The 20,550-nt window shown below is 33.8% G+C and overlaps 1 long non-coding RNA gene across 2 annotated transcripts; it reads right to left on the bottom strand.

Annotated features, from left to right (window-relative positions):
• Nucleotides 1-641: 641 nt before the first annotated feature.
• Nucleotides 642-18,886, bottom strand: LOC124976963 (uncharacterized). 2 transcript variants are annotated; one of them, XR_007107088.1, is made up of 4 exons: nt 18,751-18,886; nt 9,595-9,721; nt 8,607-8,663; nt 642-4,295 (listed from the first exon to the last, which is right to left on the bottom strand). It is a non-coding gene; the product is annotated as an uncharacterized LOC124976963 (long non-coding RNA). The 2 variants fall into 2 exon arrangements; XR_007107087.1 differs by lacking the exon at nt 8,607-8,663.
• Nucleotides 18,887-20,550: the final 1,664 nt, after the last annotated feature.

Raw genomic sequence — 20,550 nt, 5'->3', positions numbered from 1 at the left:
GTGCAACCACTCTGGAAAGCAGTGTGGAGATTCCTCAGAAAGCTTGGAATGGAAACACCATTTGACCCAGCTATCCCACTCCTTGGCCTATACCCAAAGGACTTAAAATCAGCATACTACAGAGATACAGCCACATCAATGTTCATTGCTGCTCAATTCACCATAGCCAGATTGTGGAACCAACCTAGATGCCCTTCAGTTGATGAATGGATAAAGAAACTGTGGCATATTTATACAATGGAATATTACTCCGCAATGAAGAATGATAAAATTATGGCATTTGTAGGCAAATGGTCGAAATTGGAGAATATCATGCTAAGTGAGATAAGCCAATCTCAAAAAACTAAAGGACAAATGATCTCGCTGATAAGCGGATGAGGACATATAATGGGGGGTGGGAGGGGCTAGCATTAGGTTTAGGGTTAGGTTTAGAGTTAGGCTAAGGAGAGCAGTAAGAATGAAGGAATGAAGGACTGTGTAGAGGGAAAAGAGGGGTGGGAGGGGTGGGAGGGGTGGGAGGGGTGGGGGGGAGGGGAAAAATATAATAAACATCATTACCCTATGTAAACGTAAAAAAAATAAATAAAAAAAAAAAAATTAAAAAAAAAAAAAAAAAAAAAAAAAAAAAAGGACTGCTTTAGGTGCATTACATCAGTTTTGTTTTCTTTTTCTTCTAAGTTTTTTCTAACTTCCTTTGTGATTTCTTCTGAGACCCATTGTTCATTTAGTTGTGTGTTCCTTAATTTCTATATATTTCTGAATTTTCCAAGCTTTCTTCTTCATTGCTAATATTATCCCATTGTGGTTGGAGAACATAATTTGTATTATGTCAGTTACATAAAAATTTATTTATCATGTATCTAGGAGTTATCTCTGAGTTTTTATCCTCTTTGGAATTTGTTGGGTTTCTTGGTTTTTAGACTTTTTAAATATAAAACTTGGTAAGTTTTCAGCCATTCCTTCTCTCTACTCCTCTGACTCTTGAAGTTACTTGATTCTTTTTTGACATTTCAAATCTGTTACTTAGCCCCCATAGTGAGTTATTCATTTCCAATCTTGTAGAAAACTCCGAAGTTTTAGTTTTTAAATTTCTATTTCTTTAATGGTAGTTTGTGAACATTGCCCTCAAACTTTGTTCTGACATGCTTTCTTTTAGTTCAATTAAATGTGATTTGAAATTATTGATTTAGAATATTTTTCTAAGAAGTTCAATGTCTAGACTTTCTTAGAAACAGTTTTCTACTAACTACCTGCCCCTAGCACAGCAATGTTTTCTTATTTCTTTGGATGCCTCATAATTACCTTGTTGGAAAGCTGACACTTTAAATAGTATGACAACTCTGGAAATTAGATTCTGCTCTCAGGCTTATTGTTACTATTTTTCATTGTTCACTTAGGTTACTTTTTGAACTAAATCTGTAACGTATGTATATTTTGTTGAGCTATGAAGTCTTTGCTCAGTTCACTTATCATTGGGTAAATGATTGGATAGAGAATTTCCTAAACACCTAGAACTAGTAAGTCTCTCAGTCCTTGCTGAGCACCTCTGGGCATGTGTTGGGCATACTTTCCACATTGAACCAGGCAATTGTTTAGAAATTCCATGAAACTTTTTGTGTTGGCAATCATATCATCTGCAAATACAGTTTTACTTATTTGACATCCTGGAATTTTTTCCTTTTGTTTTCTTTATTGTACTGGCTATAAGCTCCAATACTTTTGAGTAGAAGTTGAGAGAAGATATCTTGTGATTTTTTAAATCATAAGTCCTCAACTATTAAGAATGATATCAGCTGATATTAATTGTAGTTTCATATTTGCCTTTTATCAGATCCTTTATTATCCTGAATGTTGAATACTTTCAGCAGGGATTGAAATTTTTGTCAAATGATTTTTCTGCTTTGGTTGAGATAATCATATCATTTTCAATCTATCCATAGCAATATAATTTGCCCTGAAATTTATTTTGCCTATTATTATTTTGCCACTCTGGCTTTCTTTTGATTCAGATCAGCATACTATAACTTTTTCACACACTTTTGTTTATAATATATGCAGGTTTATGCTTCAAGTGCATTTCTTAAAATCAGTTTGTTTTTTACATTTCTCTCTTCTATCTCTGCTTTTACTTTGGCATGCTTAGGCCATTTATATTTAATATTTTTCTTTATATGGTTAGCTTTAAGCCTATCATCCTATCAACTTCATATTTTAAGCATGTAGAAATTATTTATTACATGTGACCATTTTTATGCCTCTTTTTGATTAAATGGATATCTATGGCTTTTCTCCATTGGTTTATTGCATGCAACTATTTTGTTGTTGCCTAATTATTTCTTCATCTGTATTGTCTCACAGTCTTTCTTTAAATGATATGCCAATTCATTTGTAAGATTGCTACATATGTAATTTTTTGCAAATACAAAACTTAAAATCTAAGTTTTCTCACACAAAACCTTATGGGTGCATATATACACCTGTGTGTGTGTGTTTGTGTGTGTGTGTGTGTGTGTGTGTGTGTGTGTAGGGAGTGGGGGAGACTGTTTTCAGGGTTTCTTTACTAGGTATTATCTAGATATTGTTTACACAGGGTATTGTGACCTCTGGCCAAAACAGTTTCCATAATTTTATAACGAATTTTAATTCCATGGTTCTCATATTAAAAATCTGTGTTGACATCTTTACTGTGTTGGTTGCATTTTTTATCCTGGGTCACTGTGTACTGATATGCCAGAAGATTTCCCTCCTGGTTTAAATTGTAATCAGAATCACATTCAGATATTCTTTACTACATGGACTCTCTGATGAATAGGAAGTTTTGAACTCTGGATGAATCCCTTCCCACATTTATTGCATTTGTAGGGTCTCTCTCCAGTGTGAACTCTCTGATGAACTCTAAGATTTGTGCTAAAACTAAAGTCTTTACCACACTCTTCACATTTGTAAGGTTTCTCTCCTGTGTGAACTCTGATGAACACGATGATTTGTACTCGGACTGAAGCCTTTTCCACGTTCTTTACACTTATATGGTCTCTCTCCAGTGTGGATCCACTGATGAGCATAAAGATTTGTGCTAAGAGTGAAGCCCTTACCACACTCACATTTATAAGGTCTCTCCCCTGTGTGGACTCTCTGATGGATATGAAGTTTGGAGCTCCTACTGAAATCTTTGCCACATTGTTCACATTTATATGGTTTCTCACCTGTAAGGATTCTCTGATGAAGGTGGAGTTTGGAGCTTCTACTAAAGCCCTTACCACAAACATTATACTTATAAGGTTTCTCTCCTGTGTGCACTCTTTGATGAATAAACAGATCTGAATTCCTAGGAAAGCCCTTACCACACTGTTGACATTTATATGGCTTCTCTCCTGTATGAATTCTCATATGAATGAGGAGTTTTGAGCTTGCAATGAAGCCCTTTCCACATTCGTTGCACTTATATGGCCGCTCTCCTTTGTGAACCCTCTGATGTGTACCTAGATCTGAACTTCTAGTGAAGTCTTTACCACACTTACTACATTTATATGGTTTTTCTCCTGTATGGATTCTCTGATGAACACGAAGATTTGTATGATCACTAAATTTCTTACCACACTCATCACATTTATAAGGTTTCTTCCCTGTGTGGATCATCATATGTCAATTTAGTTTTGATTTACTACTGAAGTCATTTCTATAATTATTACATTTGTAAGATCTCTTTGTTGTGTTTTCTCTGTAATTATGGTGATGATAACTCAAACTTAAATTATTATTCCTCTGAATACGTATACATTGCATATCAACCATGTGAACATTTTCATTTCTTTCAAAATTTGAATTTTTCCTAAGGACACTTTCAAAGTCATTCCATTTCACTTCTGCATAGTTTCTTCTGGTGACTGCAAATGACAAACTATTTTCCAAGAGTAATTTGTCTTATTCTTACAAAACTCACAGCCAAGCTGTTCAGCATGCTCTCCCACATGTCTATCTTGGCCTATTATCCCATCCTCAAATAATGAAGAGGTTTGTCTTCCTAAGTTAGATGAAATATGACCTTGGAACTTCTTTGAACCAATTTCCATTGAATAGTTTTTCCTCAATAGTGCTTTCTCCTTGATCTCTTCTTGGGTCATTAAAAAGCCTCTGCTTCCCTCAAAATTTAGGCAGTCTGTCACAAAAAAAGTCCTGGGTATGCACCTTCCTTGTGATTTTCCAAGGTAGAAGTTCCTGGTTTGCTAAGTCTGTTACAACTTCCTCTTGATAATCCACCACAGTGTTCCCACTTCCAGATACTTTGGTTGATATTCCTTTAAGAATAAAGGAATTAAGTGATGAGAATAAGTAAGGCTTTATTTGAAGATGAGGAGATTTCTGAATAAAGAAATGTTCAATCTCAAGCATTTCTGACTAAAGGAATGTCTTGGCTTCCTCTCCAAAATTCCATGTCTTTTGGTTCTAAATATCTGAGGAAAGTTAGTGATGAATTCTAGAATCCTCACTGCAAGAAAGGAGAAATGAGTACCAAAAGAAAAAGCACAATATACCAAGTCTTCAAATTAAGAGCTGAAAGTCAAATAATAACAACAAAATGCCTAACACATGATAGGCATTCACTGTACATATTTACTGGATGAATGAATGGAAATACAACATTTGTTAAAAATGGCATCTCAAGTTGGTTGAAATTGGGCAGAAAAAATAGATTAGACAATAACAGAAAAGTTACAGAAAAGGCAATAAGAAAAATATGAAGGCTATTAGAGGAAATTTTCCTTATCCTATCAATTCAAATTTCTATTGTTCACATACAACCCATGCTTTCTCCTGTCCAAAAAAGCCAAATCTGCATTCTACACCCATCCCATACTTACTTCTCTTTCTTAATTGGCACGGTCTTCTCCATTAAAATGGAGCATTCAATAATAGCTACTTCCTCATCTGTGACATAGTCTCTATGGTTCTTACCATAGCATGTCCCTGTCTTTACAAACACTTGTACGTGCATGCACGTGTACATACTAAGTTACAAAATACAGCTTGAAATTAAATCAGTCTCCCTGAGCAGCAGATCCCTTTGTAATAATTAACCAACTATTCACACTAATGCACATGATATAATCAGCAATAATACAACTGACTCAACACAACTTCAGCGAAGTTAGCAGTTAGCTACAACCTGTAAAAATTTGTGGAAACTTCATTTTCAACAGCAAAGAATAATGATTATCATCAGCAAAGCACTGAATGAGAAGGAATCTGTTTTGATTACCTTTAGCATATATAAATGGTGCTTTACTATTATATATTTGTCTAAATAATAAAGCTCCCTCTCTTGTAATAAATGAGGATATTAATTTTCTAAATTTAGAAATCCTTAAGGGGATAAATGATCTATACAACTTGGGTAGAAGAGAAAATAATCAGAATATAGGGTTGGAATCTTGGCTCCCTGGTAACTATAGGCTAAGGGCAGAAAATTAGGGATAATTTAGCTTCACATAAAAACCTGAGATCATGAAAAACACTGTACCATTTTATATTCTATACAAAATGACACAGACTATCAATAGGATTGTGGAGGAATAGAAGATTCTTTATAGCAGACTTTATTTTACTTTTGTATAGTTTCAATATTTTTATCAAGCATAATTTAGTTCTGTAAACATAATGCAATTAATCAATAAAAGACATAAGTAGGGTAAATAATCAAAATATAAAGGAATTAACTAGTTGTATCAGTGTTTTCCAAATGAAATGAGTCACAAATACAAACCACATTGTAACTGAATTTTAACCCACATTTTTAAAAAGATTATGAAGAAACAGGTGAAACTAATTTAATGACATATTTTATTCAACACAATATATCCAAAATACTACCATTTCAACATGTAACTGGCATAACAAATCTTAATGAAATATAATTTTCTTACTAATTCTTCAAAATCTGGTGTGTATTTTACACTCAGTACACTGAAGTGAGAATTGGACAAATTTCAATAGCCTGGAAAGCTACACACAGTTAGTACCAGACAGCACAAATTTATATCCTTTACATTTATCTCATTAATAAGAAAATTAATTATAATAAATTCACACATTATCCCATATCATTAATTTATATAACTGTTTCCAATGCCATAATTTTTCAATGTTTGGATGTGTCATAATTTATATGAATAAGGTCATTATAATGAAAATCAGCTATTTACATTTTTTCTCATAAGTGAGAACAGATAATTTGTAAAAGATAAAAAAAAAAGGCCTACTAAGTACATGGAAAAATTTGACAGTTAATAGTGAGAAAAATACAGTGCAAAGTCATGAGCTATATAATTTATTGCAGGTGTGTGCATATATTACTGGTAGGAATGTACAGTGGTATTGTCCTTGTCATGGTTTTGATCTGGACTGTTCCTCAAAGGCTCATGTATTAAAGGCTAGATCCCCAGCTTATGGGTGCTACTGGGAGGTGGTGGAAACTTTAGGAGATAGCCCTAGTTGAAAGAAAGAAGTCATTAGGGTTGTGTCCATGAAGGATATGCCTTGTCCAAATCCCTTCTTCCCTCTCTGCTTCCTGGCTGCCATGAGGTGAGCAACTGTGTTCTATCACAAGCTCCCTATCATGAAGTTTTGCCTCACCAAACGAACAGAATCAATGGAGCCAAGTGACCATGAACTGAAACCTCTGAAACCAATAAACTACAATCTTTCCTCCTCTGATTTTCTCAGGAACCTCATTATAGTGAAAGAAAGCTAACACATTCTTCTAAAAGAAATTTAACAAAATATTTTTAAAAGATCTAAATTAGTTAAAACTTTTGCTACAAAAAAAAAATCATTCTCTAAGGACTTTATACTATGGTCTAACTAAAAAATGTGGAATATATGGACCATTATGAATAATTTGGCAGTAACTTAAATGTTCAATCATGGGTATCCAAAGAATGAAAGTAAACCAATGAAATTGAATGTTGATCAGTTACTTCATATGACTAATTATTGTTCTGTATGTCAAATAATAAAGACAGTATAGCTTATATGTATGTGTTCTCTCTTTTAAAGAAAGGTAAAATTGATTAAATTTTGTTATTTGCATATTATGAAATTTGCATAATAAATTTACATGCTCAAAGTCAAGTAAAAAATTGGAAAAATTAAAATGGCAAAGTGTAGCAGAAAGACTGAAGATGAAGACAATTTTTAAAAGACTAGAATTTTTTAGAAGAAATGTAACTGGTGACTCCAAATAAGCAATCTCAAAAGAGGGGTAATGTTCAGAAATTAAAATAAGGGCGGAGAAGAAAAAAAGAAATTTAATCATACTGAAATTATGGAAAACTCTACAGGGCAACGAGTACCTTAGAGTATTTCTGTTTGATTTTTAAAATGAAAATATGCCATTGGTAGAATTTTAGCAGAAATTAAAGACAGTAAAGAAAAGAAAAATCATTTGCAATTCCACACCTGGCAATACTGACCTTCAACATTTGTGAATGCTCCCTTCAGGATTTTTTTCTTTATAGCTTCATAGTACTCAATAGATATTCATTGAATTAAAGGAGGAGGGGGACCGAACCTCATAGGAATGTCAGTACAAATATGCTAAAGTAGTAAGAAAGGACAGAAATAGCAAGTTTTAAGAAATACCTGACTGGGAAGGAAAAAGAAAAAACTGTACTTAATATAATATAATAATTGCATTTAAAAGCAAGAGAAGGCTAGTGAGAGGAGCTCAGTAGTACAGTACTGACCTAGAATATAGGAGGCCTTGGGTTTGAGCCTCAGCATCAGAAAAACAAAAAAAACAATTTAAAAGAGAAGAGCTCAAAGTGTAACATGTCATTTCATTTTAATATTTCCCTCTATTGTATTGTAAATGTAAGTATACATAAAATTTTATAACTTACTTTCTTTACATAACACATTATCCTGTATCATTAAGAATTTATGTAACTACTTCCAATGACATAATTTTTCAATGTTTAGATATGTCATAATTTATATGAATAAGGCCCTTATAATGAAAATCAGCTATTTATAATATTGAGAAAATATATTTGATCATGACTCAATTTCTAGACCTCTATGGTACATATTAGATGGAGGTCCTGTCAGAGAAAGAACTAATGAAAAGGTTATTATCATTAAATCTCTTTATAGCTAAACTCTCTCCAGAACATTTTAAGCAATTTTTTTTTTTTTCTTCCAGCCCTATTTTAACCAATTCTTCCTCTCAGGCACTAAGATAAGGTATGGTCTAGTATGTTTATTTGTATTTATAGGGGAAAAGTTATGAAAATTAAATGACTAACAAAGGAGAATGAATGAAAAGCATAAGAATACTGAAGTAAGGAGTAATCATGCCACAAAGTCACAGAAGTGCGATGAGTAAGAGAATAAGATGGATGAGAAAATACGGGTAAGAATTTTGAAAAGGTAAGAAAATATGAACTTAAGAAAGAGCATCCTCCTCTGATAAGTATCAAGGAGAAACTAACAGGATAAAAGGATGAAAAATATATAAAATAGAGAGGACTATGAGATAAATTCATCAGTCAACATTTCAAGAAGTTCTATTTTTACTAGTTATAACATCGTTATCTCCTGAGTCTCACCTGGATGAGCACCTCTCAGGGATGCTGTCCTCATCATCCATGCCTCCTCTTCTAACTCTAGTGGGGAGATAATACCAGTTTTGACATCCTACTCATGGGGAAAGAAAAACATAAAAAATATCTGAAAATATCTTGTCCCTTAATATGCGAGCCCTCTGAAAGACTAGTATGGTGAGGTTTCGGAGAGAGTTAAGATATAGAAGTTCCTCATATCAATTCTTAAAGCATAAAGATAATTTACTTAGGGAAAGATATGTTAGAAAAAATCCTATGTCATGGGACTGTCATAGCACTGAAGACTTAATCTACTGCCTATGATGCTACTGGGAAGTGGTGGAACTTTTAGGAGCTGGGGCCTCACAGAAGGAAGGATCATTGGAGGTGTGCCCTTAAAGGGAATACTGGGACTCCAGCCTATCCCTGTCTCTTACCTTCCAGAGTATTATAAGGTGGGCATCTTTCTCCACCATGTGCTCCTGCCATGAAGTCTTGCTTCATGAGAAGCCCAAAGGCAATAGAGTCAATCAACCATAGGCTAAAACCTCTGAAACCCTGAGCTGAAGTAAACCTTGCCTTTATTAAGTTGATATCTCATGTGTTTTGTCATAGTGACAAATGGTCAACTGGATTTGAAAGGTTTGGTTTTTCAGACTAAAATCCAGCTGACCAGAAGAAATAGTGTTGTGGCATGATTACTCCTTACTTCAGTATTCTTATGCTTTTCATTCATTCTCCTTTGTTAGTCATTTAATTTTCATAACTTTTCCCCTATAAATACAAACAAACATACTAGACCACACCTTATCTTAGTGCCTGAGAGGAAGAATTGGTTAAAATAGGGCTGGAAGAAAAAAAAAATTGCTTAAAATGTTCTGGAGAGAGTTTAGCTATAAAGAGATTTAATGATAAGACCCATGAATGTTAATAAGTGAGGAAGTACAGACTCTTCAATAGAAGGTTTTCAATTACAAAAGAAATTTGTCCTTACCCACATAGATCAGATTCCTCTAATTCTCCAGCATCACTTCCCTGTACAGTTTCCTCTGTGGAGGACTTAGTTGTTGCCATTCATCCTCAGTGAAGTCCACAAGAATATCTTTGAATGTCACTGGCTCCTAAAATACAAGAATATTTACACATTACTAACTATTCAGAAAAATGTTCATGATATAAAGGGTGACACTAACAATCACAAGTAAGTTGGAGATGTATAGCAAATATTCTGACCGTGCTCCCAGACTTGAGATATATCTAACATAGACACGAGCAAGTAGAAATTCACTGATTTTCCCAATATGCTTTTCCATCCTGTCTCAAAGAAATAGGTGTCCCTCCCTTTAGATTCTCTTATCTAGGACCTAAAGGTTTTCTCCTCTAATGTTCTCTAGACATTCACTCATACCTTAATAATGTTTTTAGTTAATCTTCAAACCATCTCTCCATGAATATTCTTCCTCAGCTTATAACCAAAATCTTTCCCTTTCTCTCTTGTTGAAAAAAATAAATTAACAGCCCTTTGAACACAATTCAGAAGTGTAATTACAGTAACAATTGCTTATGGGACATCATTTTACAAGCCCTGTAACAAGATGGAAAGATGCAGATGACCACAGAGTAGGGAGTTGGAGAAGGAAAGTCAAGGAAATATACCATCAAAAGAAGTTCTGACATACCATTCTTTTGCAGACACAGGTAGAACTGACAGGGACCTGCCAATTTCTGAGGCAGCATGTGGAGCTCAGAGAATGAGATCCCAGAATTCTTTACTCCAAACTGAGCGTAGAAAGAACAGGCTTCAGGTCTCCAACAAAGAGTTAAAGGCTATCTTACGTGCTTCCCATTCACTACCACAGTGTCTCCACATTTAAAAAGATACAAAGACTACAACACCAAAAGCTTAATCACACTGTAAAAGGTAAAGTAAGAATTCTGAATAATTCTGGAAGTGAGTCTACAAGAATCCATCCATACTAATCACAGTAGATAAGATTTCTGCCCATCAGCAGAAACTTTAGAATAAATAGAATTTTTTTTTAAAGTAAGAACATGGTCAGAAATGACATGCAAAGAAGTGAAAGCACAGCAATAAAAGCAACAAAAAAAAGAAAGGGCAAAGAATAAAAAAAAAAAAAAAAACTATTCTGGGAGAATTGTGATCAGAGGAATATAAGCTATCTTCCCTAAATGCTTGTTCTATAGAAACATCCAATATGGACATGTATTTAATTAAATATATAAAAGCAAAAATCAAAATGATAAGAAAATTACATGAAAAGGTATGAACTATTCTGAGAACTAAAATTTACCATAGAGCAAATAAATTAGGAATTCTCAAATATTATAGGGCTAAGGGAAGAATATTTTTTAAGTAATCACTCGATAATGAAATCCAAACTCTCTGCCAAAATAAATAAATAATAATAAATAAAAATCACAATGAAGAACTAAGGAATAAAATAATCACAAAAAATAATGAAGTCTGTTTATTGTCCTAATTCAAATAGATTATCTTTTCTGGCTTACTTCATTGGGTTAATACAATTGTCTTTTGTTGTTATAATTAAACGGATTTTTTTTCTTTGTTTTATTTTACAGCCTTTGTGATAGATTAGTTGAACCACTGATTAGAACAATCCTAACTAATTGCGGGATCAGAACTGAAATGATGAACCAGGAAAATAGTTATAGGAGAACTAAGAGTAAACCATGACAAAGTAAAAATTTTACAACAGCAGAAACAAAACATCTATAGAACAAAATGGCAGGAGAAGAAATTTTTATAAAATACTTGAATATCTAACCATGCAGATATAAACACAGTGAATCTCTTTTAATATGGTCTTTTCTTTCACTCTTAGAAAAATACTAAAACAAGAATTTTATTTTGTTCAGTATATTTATCTCTAAGATAAAGCAATTCCTTAATTTCTCCATAGTTGTTTTTTCTTATTAAATTCAAGTAACACTAAATATTTTTCAATTGTTTGCTGGTACATCTATTGTTATTAAACAATTCCTATTTTCTTTCTGTTCATCCATTAATCGGTCCTTCTCTTTCTGTCTTACTACAATGTCCAACCCTTATTTCTACAAATATGCATGGAGAAAGATGTAACTAGACATTCAAGGTTAATATTAAAAGGCAGGATTGATATGCTTTCACTTTTGTTCAACTATTACATGTTGTTGAAGTATTAAATAAGATAATATACCTTGAAAAGGAAAAAGTAACTGACTTTTATTTTAGTCAAAATGGAATAAACACCTGTTTCCCAACTAATTATAGATAAAAATCCTGCATATTATATTTAAAACAAATACAGGACAACTATGAAAGGTACAAAAAAGAAGGCAGGCAGACTAGGCTCTCTAGGTCTGAGAAATAACTTGATACTGAGTTCCTGAGATTTTTTAGTCTTGTAAATTCCATAGCAGAAGCTGAAGAATCATCAATCTGGAAATGCCAATGGGAACAGAGAAAAAAGGCCCCAAAAAGTCTGTCTGTTTGTTTGTTTAAGACCAGAAAAACAAGGTCAGCTCAGTAATGTTAAATAAACAAAATAAATAAATAAATAGATTTTAGACACTGAACACCTACTCTAGGCAAACACAGGTAAAAATGTGGCTTTTTCCCCATCATCTTCAGCCAAGGTTGAGCAGGTGAGCCTATATTTCTACCCTCACCTGTGTATAAAATCCTACCCCGGCCCACCACCTAGAATCAACTGAAACAAAGATTTCAGAACAGTCAACATCAGAAGTCACACTGAGCAATTACATAAATGCTTAAAACAAATGAAAAGGGAGAAAATCTCAGCAGAAAAGCAGAAGATATAAAGAAAAATCTATGAAAATTTTACAGGTAAAAACATAAATTAACTGAAAAAAAAAATTCATTAACAGGCTCCACACAGAACAGAAAGAACAGAGAAAAGAAATAGTGAAATTAACAGGAGGGATAGAAATTACCTAATGATCATAGAGAAGATACACTGGGAAAAAATAAACAGTTTAGGCATTTGGGGGGCTATATCCTAGGATATAATCCAAATCTTAGCAAAATTTAAAAGGACTAAAATCATACTACAGAAAAGATGATCAAATAAGACTGTTAAACTAATAATGATTAATAAAATCAAGAAGGCTAAACTTTGGTAGAGTACAGAAGAGGGATCCATGAAAGAAAACTAATTAGTCACACAAACTGCCAAACCTGTTCATGAAATTCACTCAAGTAAACAGCCTTTCTCTAGAAACAGAAATCAAAATATTTCAGATGCTGAAATTCCATTCTCCTGCAAAATGATAGCAGCAAATAGACCATATTACAATAACAGAATACTACAGACTAAATGAAATATCCCCAGAGAAGCACTTGGTTGCATAAGTATATGTGTGTGCATGTGTGTGTTTGTGTATATATATATAATCTTAATCAGAAATCAAGCAATTCATTATAGAAATGGAAAGAATAAAGTTATAGAACCAGAACTGACTGAATTACAAAGAACCAAAAAAAAAGAATAAAAAAGCAAGAAAACAACTAGTAGAATAAAAATGAGATAAAGCTATTTAATTAGTCGAATACAAAATGGTAAAAAATGTAACATGTATTCTAGAAATTCCAAATTGGCTCAACTTTAGAAGTCTGTATATCAATCTCTGTCTTTCATCAATTCATATCTGCAGATTTGCCTATTTGGTAAAAGGTTTTTGTAACCCCAAAATCAATACTCACATTACCTTCATCATTATATTCAGACACATACAAAGCTGTAAAAACTTTGATTTTCCCTAGCCATGCAGTCTCTTCAGTTTTCATACTTAAACAAGTATCTTTTTTATAGACTATTCAGTGCCATGGGTTTGTTTGTTTTGGTTCCCCCCACCCAGGGGAGGGTTCAAGGTTTTGTTTGTTTGGTTTGCTTTTGTTGATGGTTTCATTATTTAAAATAGTTTCCATGTGTAGTGATGAAGTGCTTCCTATCCAGTGTTCCTAAGTACAAGACTACAAAATATATTATGAAGAAAGCAAGTGTTAGATTAAACTTCATTCAGGCCTGAGGTATAGTGCTATTGGCCATGAGTTCAATGTTAATGAATCAACAATAAACATTAAATATGGTGTCCTTAAATAAAAACACCCAATACAAAGTTATACTTTGACTAGTTCTGTGATCAGAAGCAAACAGGATCTTAAACCTTTACCTTTTAAGTGCAGTGGTTTAGTACTTGCTAATTCAATGTGCATGGCAACTTAGTAGAATATAACTAAAGTGAATAATGAGAATCCACTGTTTTGGCTTAATATTTGTAATACAAAATCATATCATTATCCTCACATATGCTGAAAAGGCTTCATTCCTAAAGCCAAGACCTTGAAAAAAGAAGAAATACTGAAGGTGTTTAGAGCAAAAAGAAAAAAACACCCATTTTCTCTACCACTATTTTATTTTTACTATAAGTATTAGCCAAACAAATCAAATTAGATAAAGATATATGAATTGGAAAAGTTCATATAACACCATCTTTGTGAGTGAAGTGACAATATATTTGAAAACTCTATAAATAAAAAGATAAAATTATATCAAATAATAATTCAGTAAGGCATTATAACACAAAGTTAACTAAAAAACAGAAGAATCGGGCTGGGGAGATAGCTCAGTTGGTAGAGTGCTTGCCTTGCAAGCATGAGGCCCTGGGTTCAATCCCCAGCACCGCAAAAAAAAAAAAAAAAGAAAAAAACAGAAGAATCAACAGCCTTCATATACATGATCAATATGTAGTTAAAAGAAACAACAGAGAAAATCCCACTACGATAGCCAAAAATGATAATTCAGGAAAATTGTAATTAGAAATTTATAAAAACTATATGATGAAAACCCTAATACACTTCTGAAACATACAGAAGCACAAAGGTATATATCCAATAACATAAAAATATACATGCGTAAAGTTACTCACTGCAAGACTGTTTAAAATTTCAGAATATTGGAAAAACCCTAAATGTTCTTATAAAGAATGGTTGAATAAAGTACAATATATAAATTTATGGACAGATTGAGTCTCACAAAAAGATACTGAAGAAGTTTGTTTCCCAAGTAAATAAAATTTTATTTGTTCCACCTTATTTGCAGAGGATCAAGTTAATAGAAGTGATAAAGGAGATTTCATAGAAGTGATAAAGGAGATTCGATATGCCTGATACCTTATAAAAATGTAAGGAGTGAATTACAGAGGAAGAATGCCAAGTGAAGATAAAGGCCAAGATGGGAGCAATGCAACTACAAACAAGAAATGTTAAAGACTGCCAGCAAACTACCAGAAGTAGGAAAGAGGCCAGAAACAGATTCTCCCTCACAGACCTCAGAAAGAACCATGACTGCTAACACCCTGATATTAGATTTTTCACTTCAGAACTGTGAGAAAATAAATTTCTGTTATACCACCCAGGTGGCAATTAATTAAGGAAGCCAGAGCAAATTAATACAATATTCATTGTATGATATAATGCTGAAAATTTAATAAGAACAATCTCACTGAATAATATCCAGTGATTCCAGGATATATTGTCAGGAGATACAAGAAGAATGTAGAGAATATTCAGTATGCTATTTTTTTGTGTGTTAAAAAAAAGTGGAAGTAAAATGTACATTATTAGCTTAATTTTGCAAGAAAATTATAAAAAGAATAAAACCCAATCTGATGAGCAGCCACTTCAATGTTTATTGCAGCACAATTCACAATAGCCATATTATGGAATCAACCTAGATGCCCATCAGTAGATGAATGGATCAAGAAAATGTGGTATGTATACACAGGGGGATTTTACCCAGGCATAAAAAATAACAAAATAATGACATTTGCTGGTAAATGGATGGAAATGGAGAAAATCATGCCAAGTGAAATAAGCCAGACTCAGAAAATCAACACTTGCATGCTTTCTCTCATATGTGGAAGCTGGAGCAAAATAAGAGAAAGAAGGCAGTTGGGAAGGGTATCAGATATAAAAAATATAGGGAAGATTAGTAGAGTAGAAGAGAGGGAGATAGGAATGGAAAGGGAAAGAAATACCCAATAATTAACAAAATCATGTTATATTCATATGTAAAGGTACCAAAGGGAATTTCATCTTTATGTATATACAGAAAGTACTGGTCAAAAATAAATCAAGGAGTGAAAGGAAGATTAGTAGAGATGAGAAGGAGAAATAGAGAAAGGGAGGAGGAGAGGAAAAGATAAGGAGTAAGAGCTGAAATGAAATTCCTTTCAAGTGCGATTTTATCAAAATGAACCCAAATACTATATATAATTACAATGCTCTGGTTAATAAAAAAACAGAATCTGATAAGATTGATCACCTACGGGGGTGTACTGGATGAGACAAAAATTCACAGGTAAAGGAAGAATTATAATTCTCTCAGAGTTATTCTTTGTATAATCCTTAATTGTAGAATCACGTTAATGTTACAAACAATTTTTTAAAAATCACCAAGGATAGAAGGAAATTTCTAAATGGAACCGTGTGTTTCAGAACTACAGTAACAAAAGGCCACAGACTAGGTAGCCTAAACAAAAGAAATTTATTTTCTCACAATTTTGGAGACTGAAGGTAAAAAGTAAGATGTTAACAGGTTTGGTTTCTTCTGAGGCCTTTTTTCTTCACTTGCAGATGTTCATCTTCTCCCTGTGTCCTCACATGATCTTTCCTCTCTTGTCTGTGCTCCAATTTCTCCTTCTTATAAGGACAGCAGTCATATTGCATAAGGGAATACACTAATAGCCTCATTTTAACTTACCTCTTCAAAAGCCCCATTCCCAAATCTATTCACATTATATGGTACTGGCACTTAGTGCTTCAATATATGAATTTTGAAGAATACAATCCAGTCCATAACCAAAAAATAAAGATCAAACAAATGAAGGTAACAACATTTAAAATGAATATATTCATTCCCCAAGCAACTTTTGAATCAGCATTTTAATAACAAAAATATCTTCAACAAATTTGAACTATGGTAAGCTAGTAGGTTTTTCATAAGTGAAATGCATAGGCTGTAAAAACTACATTTTATGTATTCTACAACTGAGCAAAGGAGGAAATATATTTAGCATTAATACAAGCCTGTTTTCTCATTATGCTGAACAGAGTCACAAATATAGCAAGGAAGAAAATATGAACAAATTCTTTGAGTTGGAGTAATATCAGAATGAATTAATGGTTTTTAATACACAGAGTTGCATATATGTGTATATAAGCATATGTACATGTGTGTTTTGCAAATTTATACATAGATTTGTCCATTGGAAGGGCCTGCAAGCAGGGATAGTTGCACCCAGATTTGGATTCAATGACACCTTCTCATTAAATAGACTCAAGACTCCCTGGGTTGGGGTAGGGAAAGAACAAAAGGAACCTAAAACAACTTGTGCCAAAAAAAAAAAGAACACTAAAAACAAAAGGTATATGCTAAGAGAATACAGAATTTAAGTTTGAATGGACTCTTATGGAAGAAATCTGGATAATTTCAGCATCAAAATCAATAATATCTATAACAAATTGTAACCCACTGAATAAAGATCCATGAGTTTCCACTGACATAAAAAATGAATAAATTAAGTAGCAAAGTCAGCTCTTATTCACAGAAGCAATTAGAAATGTAAAAATAATAACATAGTTAAATAGTCACCATTTGTGCAGCAATTATCAATAAATGTAATATGTAGTGGTCAAAGTTTTAATAAATGTACATGGTCAAAACATTGTCCCACACATTTCTTATTAATTATGACTTTGCATTTTGTGACCTTGAACACTTCTCTTAGTATCTCTTAGATTTTTTCTTCACTGCCAAAGTGGAAATAACTATCATCTTTTTTTGCATTTCCCCTAAGATACAAAAACTGGAATTGATGCAGAGTCTGGAACTAACTGACAAACATTAGGAGCGTGGTAAAAGGTAATACATTTTCCATTTTTTAAAAAGGAGCAAAAGTCAGTCAGTCAACTCTGAACAATTAATTTAGCATTTCAGGAGAAAAATAAATTCAACTCATAAATACCAAGGTCATGGCCTCTTTTTCTAGAGGAAGTATCCAGAGGACAGAGCTAGTAGGGAAAAAAAGCAATTAGTAGCTGGACTAGTCCAGAGCAACCAGGGGTTTCCACAATTAAGCCAACATTTTAACCAACTGAAGCCATTAATTCCTTTTTTCCTCATTTACCACCTTAAAAGATCTTTTACTCATTTACACCCAGATTCTTTTACATCCCTTGACTCAAAGTTTTGGGTTGTTGTCAACTATCTCCTTTCCGGATGTGATAGCACCTCCCAAACTACCCTCTTCCTGGGCCAGAAACTCCAACAGTAACACAGACTCAGGAGTTCTAGTCTTTTCTCAAACTCTCTTTAAGTTTTCCCTTTAGTTTATAGCAAGAGTTCTTAACCCACATGCTTCCTTTCAGAATGTATTCTTGCTGCTTGCTGCTGAATTTTGCCTGAGAACTCTTAAAAGGGACATTAACACTGAGGACAAAAATTCACTCTCTGTTTACTTGCCAAATGATGAGCGCTTACCCTATATGATAAAAGGTCACTATGCTGGTGGATCTTTTTCCCTTGAAAAGCAATGAGCCTGCCTGTTCTACTAATGCTCAGAGCAGATAGCCTTGGCAGGAAGGTCCCAGTAGGATCTGCCCTGTAGAACCGGAGGCCCTATAGGAGAGCTGCAATCAATGCAGCCAATGCCTAAGGTACATAAGAGATTTAGAGAATTAAAGTGGCTAGAAAGGGTTTTGTAAGAGACCCAAAACTCAGCAGGAAACCCTGACGTCAAACACCTCAAGACTCATAGCACAGGAAAGCAAACTTTGCCTCCTTACAGAGTAAACTCTCAATACAATGATTTAAACTTAGCCATTTGGTATATCTTCCCTGCACAACTTTAAAACCTGACCTGTTTAAGGACGCAAACCTGCCAGGTGATCAGTTCCCAGGATCAGTCCCAGGTAAATGAACCTGGAGAACTGATCACTATTTGACTCCCACCTGGCTCAGGGAGGATGCGCACGCGCACTCGCCTCGGGTTCTCAAAAGGAATGCACACATGACGACGACCCAGGTCTTCGCTCTTACTGACCCACCTCGCACACCCCTTGCTTCCATGCCGGTGCCCACGGCGTCTCCAACTTGTAAGATCCGGCTTTAAACACGGCGCGGCCCGAGTCACACTCGGCTAGGGATCATTCGACCTCCCTGAACTTTCACACGGTGACCGGAAGAGGAATCGCGGGCGCGGAAAGTGTGGACTACAGTTCCCACAATGCCGCGGATGCGCTTCCTCTTCCGCGGGAGGGACAGAACGCCGTCTGTAGGGATGCCTCTTTGGGATTCTTCCTTGATATCCTGTTGTTTGATTCTTGACTATCTTCGAGAGAGAAAAAAGGAATGCTTTTTGTTGTTTAAAAATGTCCTTCTCGGCATTTAGTGAGATTAAATGTGCATCTATGTTAATATGTATATTTACATAGGCCTTTCATATTTTTTGCTCGCTTTTTGCTAACTATATAAGCATAAGCTTTATACACTTAAATATCTTTATTTCCTTTGTTATTCTGTGACTTTAAAACCAGGAAATCCTTTAAGTTTATCTGATTAAAATGACTTTTGTCTTATTCAGTATGGGATGCTTCACATTCCAGGAACAAAGCGAGATGATATGAGATTTTCCACACACTACTCAACACAGTGGGCAATTAAAATTTTCTGAATTATTTGTTTCTGGTACTTTTCCCTTTACTACTTTCCTGCTCTGACTGACCATTAGTAACCGAAACTACTTGCAGAAATCAAACACAAGGATAAGAGGGTCTAATGTACCTCTTTGGTTTAACTCTTTTGAGTAACATTTTTCTAATATTTTTCTCAGTCCTGTGATATTTGTCTATATATGCTTTGATTTAATATATACAGCTATTGTACAGTTAAATTTTTTAAGTGAAAATAAAATTAATTACTGGAACATTCAGAGTTGCCTTTTTGTCCTCTCTTCCCATTTTTTACTTCTCCTTTCAGGGAATTCTTCCCCATGATGACTGATCTGCAAATCCTAAATCATTGCATTATTTCTGTATCTTTAGACTATAGAAAGCACTGTGGGGTTTTTCCCCAAGGAACTACAGCACTGAATAGTAATATTAGAGAAAAATCAGTGGATACTTCTACTCAATCCTGTTAACTGAAATCACTGTATAAAATGTCTGTTTTAATCTTCATAAAATCAAGGAAAAGTCAGCAAGATGACAAAAATGCCATATCATGATCTCTCAGAAATCTCTGGATCCAGAGGAGTTAATAGGGTAGCTGAAACTTTTTCTGCCATGAAGATATTTGTCCAACCTGAGGCAAGAGGAATGCAAATCAAAGTCCAGTGATAGCCAGAGATGGAAGAAGTCTGAGAGAATTTTTAATGCCAAAATTCCAAAAGACTAAAAAAATAATAGATATAGAAGTCTAAGTTTGCAAGAATTTTCATTGGCAGGTATATTCATTTAATATTTGGACAACAACTTTATGTTTTCTGCATTTATTCATTGTTGAAGAAGCAGCTGTCAGTCTGTCACTCCTTTTACCATAGAAGGATTTTTAATATTCTGTTCTTTCTCTCTAGTTTTCTGATGTAACACTAGTAAATGTTGATTTACTTTTTAAAATTCCGTTTGAGATTTCCTGAGTTTCTTGTGTCTACAGATTAAGCAATTTTATTAGGTCTGTAATATTCTCAACATTATTTGCAAATATTTACTCTGTGTAATCTATCCTCACAGCCCTAATGAAACTCTGACCCAAAATCAATTAGAAATTTGCATCCATCCTCCATGTCTCTGAAATTGGTTTTCTCTTTTTTTATTATCCTTTTAATTTCTTACATAGCATCCTAGATA

Source organism: Sciurus carolinensis, chromosome 2 (genome assembly GCF_902686445.1).
Source record: "Sciurus carolinensis chromosome 2, mSciCar1.2, whole genome shotgun sequence".
In the NCBI taxonomy this organism is placed as follows: domain Eukaryota; kingdom Metazoa; phylum Chordata; class Mammalia; order Rodentia; family Sciuridae; genus Sciurus; species Sciurus carolinensis.
The sequence above is the reverse complement of the archived record's forward strand: the minus strand, read 5'-3'. Positions and strand labels throughout refer to the sequence as shown.